Source organism: Myotis brandtii, unplaced genomic scaffold, assembly GCF_000412655.1.
Source record: "Myotis brandtii unplaced genomic scaffold, ASM41265v1 scaffold332, whole genome shotgun sequence".
Classification (NCBI taxonomy): Eukaryota; Metazoa; Chordata; class Mammalia; order Chiroptera; family Vespertilionidae; genus Myotis; species Myotis brandtii.
Window position 1 is genome coordinate 2065754 of NW_005362797.1, and position 12989 is coordinate 2078742.

General features: G+C 42.8%; 1 long non-coding RNA gene across 3 annotated transcripts in view; it reads right to left on the reverse strand.

Annotated features, from left to right (window-relative positions):
• LOC102251031 overlaps positions 1-12983 on the reverse strand; it is an 18132-nt gene extending 5149 nt beyond the window's left edge. For 2 of the 3 annotated variants that reach the window (XR_313857.2, XR_001363062.1), the window contains exons 1-2: positions 12859-12983; positions 11361-11642 (exon numbers count right to left, since the gene is read on the reverse strand). This is a non-coding gene — a long non-coding RNA (uncharacterized LOC102251031). Of the gene's footprint in view, positions 1-3258; positions 3669-5433; positions 5494-10563; positions 11643-12858 lie in introns of those variants that run through there. The other variant, XR_001363063.1, reaches the window with a different exon arrangement.
• Between the last annotated feature and the right edge of the window lie 6 nt (positions 12984-12989).

Below are 12989 nucleotides of genomic sequence, written 5' to 3' on the forward strand. Positions count from 1 at the left end.
GGTCACTATGAGGCGCACTGACCACCAGGGGGCAGACACTCAAAGCAGGAGCTGCCCCCAGCCCACAGGCCCCAGGCCAGACAAGGAAGGTGCCAGTGGAGGCCCCCAATCACCCCACCAGTTGCCCCGCAGAGAGAGGCAACCGGCAGCGGCAGGGGGCGGGGCTGGTGAGCCGGCGGTGCCAGGCTGGCCAAGGTGGGTGTCAGCGGGCCTCTCTTCCCCCCTGCCAATCACCCCATAGATTGGCCCTGATTGCCAGCCAGGCTTAGGGACCCCACCCGTGCACAAATTTTGTGCACTGGGCCTCTAGTATATATAAGGCTAAGCGACTGTCCAACCAGTAGCTATGACATGCCCTGACCACCAGGGGGCAGGCGCTCAATGCAGGAACTGCCGAGCTGCCGTGACTTGGCAGTGGTGGTTATCAGGTGACACACCCCAGAACCAGAGAGGAGGGAGACCAATTCTGGGGTGCATCACCAGAGAATGGCCCTCTCGCAATCCAGGACCCCTCGGGGGATGTCAGAGAGCAGGTTTTGACCCAATCCCTGCAGTCAAGGCCAAGGAACCCCACCTGCTATAGGGACCCCGCTCACTACACAGATGCCCTTCAAGCCATGGCACCACCCCAGGTGCGGCCGGCCAGGGAGGGACCCCGGGAGGTTGGCTTCAGGGCATGTCCAGCCCGTCCTGCCCAGTCCCACCCCACCAGCCACCTTCTAATTAATTTCCTTTCAATGTGCACAAATCCGTACAATATAGTCACCGTGCTGTACATTAGCTCCAGAAATATACTACTTTATATTTAAATATTTGTGATCCTTTGTATTTCCTCTTTGATAAGTTGCTTAATCATGACTTTTACCCATTTTATTGGAGTCATTTTCTTTACTTGTAAGAATTCTTCGTTAAATATGCATATATGATGTTACACAGATTGAGCGTTAACCCATAAACCAAAAGATCCTTGGTTCGATTCCCAGTCAAGGTACGTGCCCGGGTTGTGGACTCAATCCCCAGTAGGGGGTGTGCAAGAGGCAGCCGATTGATGTTTCTCTCTCATGGGTTTCCATCTCTCTACCCTTCTCCCTTCCTCTCTAAAAAAATAAAAACATATTTTTTTAAAAAAGAAACGTTTGAAATGTGCATATCCCTGAGAGAGATAAGATATTAACCTAAATTTCACTTTAGCATATTAATAACTCATCTTTTCCAGAAAGTGAGCTTTAGGAGAAGGTGTACTGTGGAGGATACTAAATCAAGACCCTGAATGTCTGAGAATGGAAGCTATGACTCGAAGACCAGGGAGGAGAAAGTGGAAACCAGGGTGAATGGGTGTAAACCATGTCATAGTTTTACTAAGGGTCCGTTTACCACTGGTCAGAAACCTCCGGATTACTGTTTATCTGGGTCCACAAGACCCCTCCCTGGGGAATTCTAACAGTGCTTTACCGACACTTCACAGGCACCAGCAGACAAGAAACTATTTCTCCTTCAACTAGATGTATCTTGGGTGATATCAGCCCAAAAGGGAAGAATCCTGCCCTTGGGTTCTGATCACAATGTTTTTCTACTGGAAAGAGAATGGAAAAATCTCCACCATTGGTCAACACCCAGACCCTACAGGGTAGGTGCCACCACACATGGCCAGTTATCAAAGGATAGTTTTCTTTTGGGAAAGATTAAACTCTAGAACCCAATAATAACAGAAAATGATCCACGTGTTCTATTAAAAATGACTTGCTGAAGATCAGCAGAAATAGAAGAGGAACTTAAAATGGATAACTGCTTTTATAAAGCACTTTTAAAGCTACAGGAGTTTAATTTTTTTCCTTCTACTGTCAACATGCCTTTAATGGCAACAAAAATGGAAATAGATTTTTCTCTATTGCCCCAACTTAGGATGTATTTCCAGAATAATTATTAAACACCCTCCAAAATGCCTCCCATTCATAGTCTCCAAAACTGTTAAGGTGAATTGCATACAGGATTAGTTTAAACTTGCTAAAATCGTACTTTTGAATTAGAAGGAATCTCTGAATATATCTGGCCCAACCTCCCTTCCAGTGAAAAAATATAACCTACAAAATCCCCAACAGTGACCCCAACTTATGCTTGAGTTTTCACAGAAATAATGACCCAGTTTACTTCTTTTTTATCCAACTTATTCCATTATTAGGCATAACAAGCTTTTTAATTCTGTGTGTGTTTGGTGCTAGTTCACATTTGCTTTTACTTTTATTTCACCCTTATAACAATGGATGAGATAGTTGAGACTATTTCATCTATTTTACAGATGAGGAAAAATAGGTGAGAGGGGTTAAGTAATTTGCTCAAATTCACACAGGCTGTGAGTGACAGAATTTGAATCCAGATCTATGAGACTTTAAAGCCCTAATTCTTTATTCCTGTTTTGCAGTTTCTTACCAGGCTTTGAAGAATAAATGTTGACTTTGCTTTTAACAGTAGCTTCAATTAAAATGTTCACTGGCACCTTATTTTTCCAAAATTGCCTAAAGAAAAATATTGTGATTGTATATATAAGTGAAAGCCACAGAATGGGCAATGATTTTATTTTTGGATTTATGTTCACTGGAATAGTCCACTGGCAGAACTGAAACTTTGAAATTTAATAGATACCTATACACTAACTTTTCAACACATAAATTACACATTTGTATCCCTTCCCCCCAAATCAGGTTTCAGCATTAGGATTACCTCAAACTTTACTTTTTTCCCCTTGAAATTTGAACCTCACAAAACACTTGTGAGATATTTTTCCTGTAGTGATTTATTTTTGTGAACAATTTCATTTCTATAAAATATATTATTGGCACTTGATAGTCATTTAATTTTCTGATAGCATATTTTAAGAGTAAAAGCAAATGTAGATGAATTATAGACATTTTGAAACATGAATTGAACTAGAAGTAAAAACCAAAAGCTTTCTCAAATATGTTTTAAATAAACTATTAGCGCCAGACTACAAAAGAATACTTTAAGTTTTGACCAGAATTTTAAATATTTGTAAAAATCTTAAAATTTATGACCAAAATAAACAGAAAAATATGGAGGTCACCATCTTCTGATTGGGCTCAATGTGGAAATAATACTTTACACTGTTGCCTAAAGTCAATAATAACAAGAGTCAAACCGAGATAAAACTCTAAAGAAAGGGGATCTGATAATTAAATCATGAGATGCATTAAACTTCCAGGAGGCAGCAGGAAAAGGTAATCTCAGCCTACGTTTCTATTTAGCAGAAAAGGGAGCCCTGAGAAGTTAAATGATTTGGATGCAAGTCCCCTATAGTCCTCTATGATTGATAAGGTGATGTTTTTGGTTCAGTTGTAAGTATCCATACAGATGAAAATTAGTTACAGCAAATGCTTGCACTGTCAGCCATGTCCAAATGCTGCCTTCTACTCTACTATAATAATCACATTTCCTCTTGAAAGGGATTAAAACCTCCACAAATACTGAAGCAAATTGAAAATCAGTGCAAAATAGACTGAAGTTTAAAGCTTCATGAAATCAACAACCTTAAACAAAATTACCATTTTTGTCCCAGATAAAATTTCAGGACGCCCATCAAAAGCAATCCTTAGAATACTTCAATGTCTCCAATTGTATTAGTGGGAAGGGAGGCAAAACAATCCTATTTGGATCTGTTTTGAACAAAACAAAGTTTAATTAGAGACAAATTCCATAATTTGCTTTAGAATCAGAATCTTTTTTCTTCATCTTTTATTTGTAATATTTTAGTTATAATTTTGAAATAGCTGAAAAATGTTTCCTGCTATCTAACCTCCCCATGTTCACTGTGAACCAAAGTGCTGTGGAATTGGATCCTTTATGTGACAAAAGATAAACGCTAAGGTGCATCAGCAGGGGATGGAAAGAGTGAATTCCACACATCCTAGTTGCAATGGGAAACCATCTATCCTCATCACTTCCCAGCGATATAAAAAGGAAAAAGGAAGACTGTTGTATTTCATAATCATGTGTGAGCAGCTGACCACAGCTTTCATAAAATATGCCTGCCAGCACTTGCACCCAATTACTTCAAAGACTCAGCCTCTTGATCCAAACAATCTCAAAAGCAAAAAAAATAAAATGGTGCCTAGAAAATATTTATTGGGTTCAACAAACAATGAAAATTGGGGTGAGGGGCTTCTTAGATTTCTGTGGATTCTTTCCTAGAGAGCTAAAATTAAGAATTATCAAAGAAAATAAATTTCAAAATGCTGTATAAACTCCTTTGGAAATAAGCTACATATACATAAACAGATATTCTCTTAATCTGTGCATAAACCATCTCCTGACACTAACAGATATAATACCCTGTTTTGGTAGTACCATTTAGGATCCATAAGATGGCACACCTAGTTTGACAGTGGGAAGTACACAAGTATTTTCCACAAAATTGGTAATTTTCTAGTTATTTGAATGGGTGGTGGGTTCACTTTAATATTTTGCTTAATAATTTACATTTACCATATAATTTTGTAGGTATAAATATTACACAATCAAGGTGTTTTAAAAGAACATAATAGCCTTGGCTGGGTGGCTCAATTAGTTGGAATGTCATACCATACACCAAAAAGGTTGTGGGTTTGATGTCTGGTCAGGGTATATACCTAAGTTGTGGGGGGTTCGATCCCCAGTTGGAGTGCATACGGGAGGCAACCCATCAATGTTTCTCTCTCTCCCTCCCTCTCTCTAAAAATCAATAAAAACATATCCTTGGGTCAGGATTTTAAAAAAAAGAGAACATAATATTTTCCTTTTAAAAAGCTACATTGTAAGAGAAGCTGTCCTTTTTTCATTTAATTCCTCTTTTTCTTTCAATGGTTGTTGATTCTAGTGTTCAACATATATTTATTTAGCGACTATTATGTGTCAGACATGGTTGTAAGTATTGAGGCATAAATATATATAACAAAAACCAACATCAATAAAAATACAGTTCCTGTCCTCATGCAGGTTACAGCTAGTTAGCTGTGAGCACTGAGCTGAGGGGTAATTCTTTGCAAGCCTGGTACCTTTTAGAGTGCCTTGCCCATGGAAGAACCTCAATGTTTCCTAGTGATTTTTGATCATGTTTGTTCTGCCTATAGACCATTTTTAGGGGTAGATTCTTTATGTTGTAATCAGCTCATTTTACCATTTAAAATAGACTTCATCCAGCAACAAGGAAATCTGTCATACTGGATTCCTAAAGCCACTTGGAATCTCATCCTTTTGGGAATCTCAATAACCTTGTTTTACTGAAATAATAATCATTGCAACAAGTTTCCAGGTAGAGGTAAGGAGTTGTAGAAGTCTACAAATTTTGTTTTGTATTCAGTTACCCCATCATTAACTATTCATATATAGAGGAAATTCTCCAATGACAGCTCCCCCCCCCCTTTTTTGTGCCCTTTAACATACAAGTTTTACACAAATTCAGAGATCACAGGGTCCAGATGACAGGGTTCCATCTAAGTCTTTCTGCAATAAAATTTAGCAAATGCTGGTGTTAATTAGGAAGAGCAGCACAAGGGAAGGAATACAAAGAAACCCATGATACACTGCTATGAAAATTACTCATGCAATCACTACGCATTATCTCAGTGAAAATGTTTTCAAGATAATAAACAAACATTTATTGAAACATCAATTGTACTAAATCTCATGGGAAAATGTTTCATGGAAAATCTCATTTATGTACTCCAGATCAGAGTTGAATTTAATTATACGTTTCAGGTAGCACAAAATTTAAAACAAGAGACTACAACTTCAAAATGTCAAAGACTACGTTTGCCAATATGGCATATTATAATTTGAAAAATGCTATTATCAGTGATTAATTAGAATGCTTACCTTAAAGAAAAAACAATGCTAGAATGTGTTTTGCCTTCCAAATTCTAGTAGCAGGAAAATGGCCAGTTTTTGCCTTAGAGTCTTATTTGATAAAATAAAAAAACAAACAGTTCAAGTATTAATATAGTTCCCTTTAATATTAGATGATCAATTACATATGAATGACTACATACACACTTATCGATATAGAGATCATATGTATTCACACAGTGGTAAACACTAACCACATCACACTGAAGAGGATCTTTTGGATTTAAAGTTTTTTTGTTTTGGCCCTGGCCAGTTTTGCTCAGTGGATAGAGCATTGGCCTGCGGACCGAAGGGTCCCCAGGTTCTCCTCCGGGAAACAGGCTCCTCCCCAGCAACCAATCATGAGTTTCTCTCACATCAATATTTCTGTCTTTCCCTCTCTTTTCCACTCTCTAAAAATCAATGGAAAAATATTCTTGGGTGAAGATTTTTTTTAAAAAGTATTTTTGTTTTGGTTTTGAGAGAGTCAGAAAGTCTAGACTTTATGACAGGGTTCAACATAATTATTTTATGTATATATGTTTTTCTGGGAGGTTTCTGTGGCTTTTATCAGACCCTCAAAGGTGTTGATGACCCTGTCCTCCCCCCGCCCTCCCAAAAAAGAACCCCACTAAGAAGCATGACTCCAAGAGAGATTAATCAGTACTCACATTCTAAGATACCTGCTATATAGAATTAATAAACATTGTTGAATGAATAAACTTTTTCTAGAATATCACTGAACTGCTGATGCTGTCATCAAAGATAAATGTTGAATAGGAAAGACAAATCAGGAAAACAATGACAAATCAAGACTGACTACTATATGCAGGACAGGTGTTAGTCTTTTGTTGTTGTTGTTAATTTGTTTTTAAGAAACTAATCAGAATGACAAAAGATATACAGAATGAAGTAAGAATATTAGCAAAGAAAATATAGTAGTCAATGTGTTATAAAATGTATACTAGAATTTTTGAAGGTGAAAGCCTTTCCTGGGTTTGAAGGAGTTTTGACATACAGTTTTTAATTTTCCATCTACAATCAGGAGAAGACCAAAAGTATAAATGGTAGGGAGAAGCGGCATAGAAGGAAGTTTTTTCAGTCTTCAGTTATTGGGAGGAGAGTACCAAGGGGAATGCAAAGCGATCCAGTGCTTCCTGAAGAGCACACTCACTAGCTCCTTGGTATGGCTGCCTTTTGGGGGGCAGGGGGAGAAAGGGAGAATGTAGAGGTTGCTGACTCCAGTGCCCTGAAACTATTAAACATCTTTAAACAGATATTGGCCAAGAAAGGAGCAAATGCCTTGAAAATTCTAGTTCACATTTGGGGAACACTCCCAATAGGAATATTTGGAAGCATTAACTTGGTACACACCCAAGCCAGTACTGTTGCCACTTCCTTGTGAGGTTTCTGAGGAGTCCCAACAGAAGGTCAAGTCCAACTAGAATCTATAGCCTTTCATTTTGGTAATATGAGTTTTTGGAAAGTAAGGTATAACTGCTTACTGGTGTCTTATTTACTGTAGAAAAATATGTAGGAGATACATGATGAGACCAATATTGGAGAAGATAGTTCAGGAATTGAGCCCAACTATGGTGACATTTGTGGCATTTTCATTCCTCACCTCTAATGTAAAGTATGAAAATACTGTCACTTAAAGAGAGTATAATTTCTTGGATCTTCTCTAATTCCACTGCTAATACGTTCAGATTATAACTAATTTGTAGACCAGCTACTGCAATCTGGTTCAACTTCTAGTTCTGTCTCCATGGGTGAACCGGATAAGTTATTTATCTTCTCTAAGCTTAACTTTCCTTATTTGTGAAAAGGAGTGAAATAACAGGGTTTTTGTGCGCAATAAATGAGATAAACTATAAGAAAAGATACTGCATGGCACACCGGAAGTGCTCAGTAAATACTAGCCATTATTCTTATAGTGATTGCCTTCATCAGTGTCCCTGTCTACAGTTTCTCTCTAAAATTCAACTCCCACTTTGCTGCCACACAATTATTCTTAAACTAGTGGCCCGGTGCACGGATTTGTGCACATTGAAAGGAACTTAATTAGAAGGTGGCCGGTGGGATGGAACTGGGTGAGAGGGGCTGGACACGCCCTGGAGCCAACCTCCCACAGTCCCTCCCCTGCCAGCGGTACCAGAGGCGGCACCACAGCTCAAAGGGCGTCTGCGGAGTGAGCGGGGTCCCTCCAGCAGGTGGGGTCCCTCAGCCTGGCCTATGGGGATTGGACTGAAACCAGCTTTCTGACATCCCCCAAGGGGTCCCAGAGTATGAGAGGGCACTCTGCAAAGTTGCTGTCGTACAGGGTGTGGAATGCAAATGCAAGTGTGCAGTAAACCAGATTCGGGGCTGACAGTGCCCCAGCAACAACATAACCCACCGCTGAAGGTGAAATCACGTGGCCCCACGAGGAATTGGTTCTGGGGTGCGTCACCCAAGAACGGCCGCTGCCAAGTCACTGAAGCTCAGCAGCTCCTGCGTTGAGTGTCTGCCCCCTGGTGATCACTGCATGTCATACCTATCAGCTGGTTGGACAGACACTTAGCCTTATCCTATATAATAAAAGCTAATATGCAAATAGACTGAACGGCAGAACAACCGAAAAACTGGTCGCTATGACGTGCACTGACCACCAGGGGGCATGTGTGGAACATGGTGGGTGTTGGCCGCAGCAGGATGGTGGAGCAGGTGAGCGGGGGCGCTAGACCAAGGCAGGGTGCCAGTTGCTGTCATCGGGGCAAGCCTCTGGCGGTTACTGAAAATTCTTTGCTCCGTTCACACCTGCTGCTGGCACCAGCCCTGCTCGCACCTGCTGCTGGCGCTGAATCACTTGGCGCCAACAGTGGGTGCAAATGGCGGCTGTCAGCCCTGATCGCCCCTGAGGGCTTCTCTACCTCCCCCTGCTCCTGAGGGGCAATCAGGGCAGCAGCCGCCACTTGCACCCACTTATGGCACCAGCCCTGCTCGCACCTGCTGCTGGCACCGGCCCCAATCGCTCCACACCATCAGCAGGTGCGAGTGGTACCAGCGCTGTCAGCGCATGGGAGTGGGGCTACCAGCAGACAGGGGACTGGGGTCTGTGGCAGGAGGGGCCGGCCGGGGCGTGGAGGGTGGGCCAAGACCCACCCCTGTGCCTACCGCAACCTCACAGCCCACAGTTCCTTTCAAGGTGCATGAATTCGTGCACTCGGCCCCTAGTGTGTGTGTGTGTGTGTATGTGTGTGTGTGTGTGTAAATATATATATATATATAACCTTTGATTTTGTCAGTCTCTATTCAAAACTCTTCAATAGATTTCATGCAAACAGGATAGTTTTATCTTCCTGCCTGGCATGTGTGGCCATTCTCTAGCTAGCCTTAACCACCCTAAACCCACCCTGGTCTCTCATGAAGCCCCTTAATAACAGAATAAACTTCTCCTTTCCCAACATACCCTGCTCTTTTCGGCCTCCTTGCTTTGTTCCTGGTATTCCATCTGCATGGAATGCCTTCCCTATGAGTATCCATTTAAGTTGCTGACCCTCCAAGCTAGCTCAGGTGCTACCAGCTCCACAAAGCTTTCTCTCATCCCTCTAGCAAAGTGAGTTTTCCCCTACGGATTCCTGAATTAGTTGTCATTTCTTCTACCTTGAAAAATTGTTACTTAGGTTCACATTATCTCCCAACCAAAATATAAGTCCTCCAAACCCAAGGTTCCAATCTGTTTCATTTTATATCCCTACTAGAGGCCTGGTGCACAAAATTCGTGCATGGATAGGGTCCCTAGGCCTGGCTGGCGATCAGGGCCGGCCGGGGCCTCCCTTTCCTGGCTGCCGGCTGCCAGCCAGGGCCTTCCTTCATTCCCACCACCCCCTGGAGGTCATCGCACGTCATAGCAAGCAATCAAACTCCCGGTCTCCTGGTGGAACTCCCGAGGGGACAATGTGCGTATTAGGCTTTATATATAGAGATGGTCCTAACACAGGGCCACACTTACAAAAGGTGTTTAACAAATATTTATGGAATCGAGTAACCATATACTATTACTAAAAGTACAATGTGGTAACAGAAGAGGATGAAATGAAGTGCTAAGGAAGCACAGTGGAGGGAGAGGTTATTTTAGCTGACTGTGCATTTGAAGAAAGCTTTACGGATATTAGAACTTTTTGGACAGAGAGCTAGGCCAAGAATGCAAATGAATAAAGAATGAGTGGGGAAAGCAAAGACTTAAGAACAATTTATATGGCTCAATTTACAAGATGGGAAGGGTACTAGGTTATTAGGAATGACAATGCCAGATTATTGAGGGACCTGAAGGAACTCCTAAGAAATCTGGATTTAATCCTAGAAGCAAGGGGAAGCCAAGGGAGGCTTGAGCAGGGAAATGATATAGTCAGAAGTGTGATTTAGAAAAGCTACTCCATCAGCTGGCCATAGATGGAACTAGGTATGGAAGACCAATAAAGACTTTTACAGGAGTTAGGAAAACAGCAACAGGGCCTTGAACTATGATGGTGACAGCAGAAATGTAAAGATGAAAGAATGTAAAAGGGGACAGAGTGGAAAGAGAACTGCAATGGGGCAGTGGAAGAACAGGGGTTCCCCAAGGACAATTCAGGGGAGTCCATGAACTTGGCTGGAAAAGTACAACATCTTTATTTCCACTAAACCCCTAAGTGAAATGTAGCATACCTTCAATTATGAATATGGGCAACAAATCATGGCAGCATTAGGCTTCATCGGACTGGCAAATAGTAACATGGTATAACAAAGAACTTCTTCACTCTGAAGTGACTAAAAGTTTGGTAAAGCCTTTACCAGAGATAAAGATTAGAATTAGATAGGTAATTTTAAATACACACACATATATTTTTTAAAGAACCCATGTGTGGGGACCGAGAGAAGGAAGAACAATAAAGATGGTTAAATGATCACTTTGACTTTGGATGTGCCGAGTTTCAGGTGTCAGCCCACACTTATCTTATACAAGAACATCCATTTGTCCAGTAACCTCCAGCTGCAGGGAACCCTAATCACCTCTATACAGCAAGAACCTTCACTTCCCATTCTGCTCATCCTCCCAGCTTGTGGCACTGAAAACAGTCCAAGGTTGACCAACTGTCCCAGTTTGCCTGGGACAAAGAGGCTTTCTAGGGCATGGGCATTTGAGTGCTAAAACCAGGAAATTCCAAGGCAAACTGTGATAAGCCAGTGACCCCAAGGGCCCTATATCTGGCTATATGCTATATATATGCTAATAAGACTGTATTACTATTATGCCTTCAATTAAGAAATAAAACTATGATCCCTACGGTTTATTTTGGCTCTGAGTCTGTCCATCTGTTCTTCCCACAACGTAGAAAATCCTGAAGGAAAAATCTTCCCCTCACAAAGTCAAGACAGTTAAGGGCACTTAATAAATGCTCCAGGAACCAGAGAGCATTATGTCAGTAATTTTTTACAGTGTACACAGTGCTGGCAACACTCACATCTCATGCAACCTTCACCAGCAGGCTGTGCGACAGAAGAAACCCAGGCTCTGGGAAAACGCGGTCCTCTGCTCTGTCTACTGCGCACAGCAAGCAAAGTGCCGGCTCCGAGCACCGCGGCTGCCAAAGAACACCGTGTGTTCCATAGAAGCACGGGTGGCTGTCGCTATATGGAGATTATGCAAAACTGCAGTTTCCTTTCTTTGGCAATGTCCACGGACAGTGTACTGACACACAATAAAATGGAGTGTTCCTTTTAGGGTGCCAGTGATGGGTTGTTACCTACAGGAAAAGGCATAAAAGGCAGTGATTTAAATATTCATAATTGGTGAGATCAGGTAAGAGGAGCAACAACTTACAAACCAAAAAAGAAGGCAAGTGGTGCAAGATTGTGCTCTCACACCCGGCACCTAATCAGAACATCTACCCAAGGCAGTGAATGCGCCTGTATTAGTCAATACGGGATGGCATTGACACGCCCATGGGTGCCTGTATCGATCAACCCAGGAATCTTGGCCGGGGCTGGGCATGGGGAAAGCCCAGGATGTATAAATCAGGTGGGTCAATTACTCCTAAGGCTTCGTAAACTGGAGAGGCCGGGCGTTGCTGGGTTCACGGCCCACAATTCACCAACCCTCTCTCCCTGTAGCCATGGCAACGCCCACGCCGAGGCAGCGCCAGCGTTCACCTTCGGATAAGCCACAATCCACCGAACTTGCACCTACGCAGCTCACATAAAACCAACAAGGACGTCGCCTCCCGCCCAACCAAGGCAGCCATGGCTTCTCCGTGTTCCTCTCTCTAACCCATGCAGGGAACATGTTTTTTAATTCTTTACAGCCTTGTCCCCGGCAGAGAGGGCGAGTCCTGAGCGACGGCCACTTTTGCTACAAAGATAAGAGGAGTTTTTCTCTTTTTTGGGGGGTGGACGTCAGAGACGCCTGAAAACCGGATGCACACCCAAACAGAAGTTGCCTAAAAAGGCAAATGAGCTGATATGATCAAAAAACATTTTTTTTTAGCCAACATCTCGGAGCATGTCTGTCAGGCAAGCTCAGTTTTGCCCCTGCAGGCCACTGTTTCTGGAGCGATAAACAGCTTCCAAGACGGCTGTTTGATTTAGAGTTAAAAAAACAAAAACACCCACACACACCAACAACAACAACAAAAACCCCCGCATTCCGTGCGGGTGGGACCGCGCGCCGCGAGCGCAACCATGACGTATGCGGGAGAGCGTTCCAGAACCGCTTTCCAGCGCCAGCAAGATGCCCGGGAAGCAAATCTCACGTTTGCTCCTAAAATTTAAGGGGAATCCATTCGCCTTCCCCGCGCCCGGTGAGAGAAAGCAAACCGAGCGGTCTGACGGAAGCGGCAGCTAAAACCCCTTTGCCCCCCCCGTCCCAGGGCGGCCACTCAGCTCCCTGAGCTCCCAGCCGCCAGCCCGCGAGTTCTATCCCCGCCACATCGCGGGGACCTGAGCACAAACAACACAACCCACCGCCAAGTAAAAAAAAGGGGAACCCCCAACAAAACTTCTGCCGCGCAGCCTTTTTTCTGCCGCTCAGAGAGCGCCGTGAACAGACCCTCGGCGTCCGGGGCGGCCCTCGCTGCCACTAGTAAAGATGGCCG